A 2,775-nucleotide genomic window follows, 5' to 3' on the forward strand; every position below is an offset into this window, starting at 1 on the left:
GATATAGCACTGCATTGCAAATATCTATGGCTTCCTGAAGTGGTACATTGGTGAATGGGCTAGCAATGTCAAATGACACATGGACACGGCATTGCTATCGATATGCAAGTCCTGTATGGTCTTCGCAAATGTGAAGGAATCCTTCACTGTGCATGTGGTGAACTTGCTCAAAAACTGGTTGGAACAATTTGCCCAACCATTTGGCAAATTCATTTCAGGAAACTATTTACATTACTTCAAATAAAGGCAACACAACGACACAAAGAATTGAGCGCTACGCTGAAAGTTTCACAGCAAATAGTCAAGTGAGAAAAGGATGAAATACAGAAAGAAAAAGCCTAAAATACTGAAAACACTCAGCCAGTCCGGAAACAACTGTGGAGAAGAGAAGCTCGGGTTAGTGGTCCAGTTCTGTGACCCTTCTATAGACCTGAAACATTGCTCCTACCTTCCTCTCTCCACAGATACTGCTGGAACTGCTGAGTGTTTCCAGAATCTTCTGTTATTATTCAGATTTCCAGTGTGTGCAGTATTTCTCTTTTTGAAAATAAAATATTCCCTGAGAGGAATGGAACGTTACATAAAAAATAGGAGTGGGCCATTCGGCCCATGGAAATAGCTCTGCCATTCAATAAGATCACAGCTGATTTCCTACATCAACTCCATCTTACCACACTGGCACAGATCCCTTGATACCCTTAGTATCCAAAAACCTATCGATCTCTCTCTTGGATATACCCAACGAGCATCCACATCTCTAGAGTCACAGAGAGATACAGCACTGAAAAAGGCCCTTCGGCCCACCGAGTCTGTGCCGACCAACAACCATCCATTTATACTAATCCTACACTAATCCCATATTCCTACCACATCCCCACCGACCCTATATTTCCCTCCCACCTACCTAAACCAGGGACAATTTATCATGGCCAATTTACCTACCAACAAGTCTTTTGGCTTGTGGGAAGAAACCGGAGCACCTGGAGAAAACCCACACAGACACAGGGAGAACTTGCAAACTCCACCTAGGCAGTACCCAGAATTGAACCCGGGTTGCTGGAGCTGTGAGGCTGCGGTGCTAACCACTGCGCCACTGTGCCGCCCATAATGTGCGATCTCACCAAGGCTCTGTCTAATTGCAGTCAAACTTCTTTATTCTTATAAAAACTCTTCACAATGTTGAACACAACTATTAACTGCCATTCTGCTCTAAGAAGAAGGACCCCAGCTTCACACACCCCAGACCCCTATTCTTTCCACATTAGCTGAATTCCTGCATTTCTGATACCATTCCAGTAAATCTCCTCTGCACCCTCTCTGAGGCCTTGACATTCCTGCTAAAGTGTGGAGCATGGAATTAGTCACAACGCTCTAACTGAGGCCTATAACCAGTGAGATTTCTAAAGGTCCAGCATAAATTCCTTGTCTGTGTCCCGTAATCCCATTTCTGGTTTCTGACTCAATGTCGGCTCTGAGCTGTTGAAACTGCCTGAATAAATATTTCCACCCAACAAAGCGCTCGGAATGTGAGAAGGGACAAAGTGAGTGACCAAGTACATCAACTCCAAGTAAAACTCCACCATGTAGTGAAAACACTCGAAACACAACGGCTCTTTTAAGAGCCACCCACAATCGCTCTGAAAAAACTGCACCAACATCTCTCTAGAATTGGGTTATTTCATTGGTTTTAATGCTCAGTAACTCTCTGGAACTTTCTCACTGTCTTTGTGTTTTCTGTTTCAATCTGGTATGGAGATTCTGGGAAGATGCGTTTCACTGCCTGGGAGGACCTTTGTGGTTTTCCTGCAGAAACACAAAACAAAGTCTCTTTTCAGAGTCACCCACCGCCTCATAGGGACAGCAGTGACATGGGAACGGGAGCTGGGGTGTGTTTTATGCCGGAAATATCAGTTAATGATTTATGTTCTGCTCTCGTTATATTCCAATCTCTGAATTGAGCCTTTCCACCACACCAGGGTTATGGGGAGAGTTTTCATCGTTTCTTTTCTAAACGTACAGACGATGTTATAAAGTTGCTGATTTACCCAGATGGCGGATTCTCCCCTCACAGTGAAAAGTAACATCACACCTTCACATTGTTTTATAATTGAATAATTAGTCAAATGGAATTATTTGTGATGTTATTTCCCCCGAGACGGTGTTTCCTGCAGTGAAACTGAGCAGTTTCAGCTCAGTCATTCAGGGACCAGGAATTCCTGCAGTTTGAACCCGCTGTCTCCCCAGCCCACTTCTGATTGGTCACCCTCTTCTCATAAAGTCAGTGACAGCACATGAGGAGGCCATTCGCCCCATTGAGTCCATGTCGGGTTTCCAATCTGTTCAGTCCCCGACTCAATCCCCAAATCATTGCGGGTCAAAATGACCGTGGCAGGACTCGAACCTGCAATCTTCTGATAACATCATAGAATATATCGAAGTCAGACGCCTTATCCATTAGGCCACACAGCCATTAGCTTCCATGAATGATTCAATCAGAGAATCTCGAAGCACAAAATATAAAAAATCATTGGTTGAACCTGTCAACCTGGCAGAATATTTGAATTTGTGAAAGCCGCCAATTTCACTGTGGAAAAGAAGTGATCGACTGGAAAAGTACATAAAAATCTATTTTCCCGTAGCGGTTTAAATAAACTTTTAAAACACAATTTTGCTTTTACCGACTCAAATTGCTGGTGCTATTTTATGAACAGCTTTATTTTGCCAATTTTTGTCAACTTCTCATCCGTAACTGACAGTAAAAGACTCCGTTCAGCG

General features: G+C 43.4%; 1 non-coding gene across 1 annotated transcript; it reads right to left on the minus strand.

The window, feature by feature from the left end:
* Nucleotides 1–2,380: 2,380 nt before the first annotated feature.
* Nucleotides 2,381–2,469, minus strand: trnar-ucg (transfer RNA arginine (anticodon UCG)). The gene is given in 2 exon segments: nt 2,381–2,416; nt 2,433–2,469. It is a non-coding gene; the product is annotated as a tRNA-Arg (tRNA).
* Between the last annotated feature and the right edge of the window lie 306 nt (nt 2,470–2,775).

This window comes from Heterodontus francisci, unplaced genomic scaffold (assembly GCF_036365525.1).
Source record: "Heterodontus francisci isolate sHetFra1 unplaced genomic scaffold, sHetFra1.hap1 HAP1_SCAFFOLD_43, whole genome shotgun sequence".
Classification (NCBI taxonomy): domain Eukaryota; kingdom Metazoa; phylum Chordata; class Chondrichthyes; order Heterodontiformes; family Heterodontidae; genus Heterodontus; species Heterodontus francisci.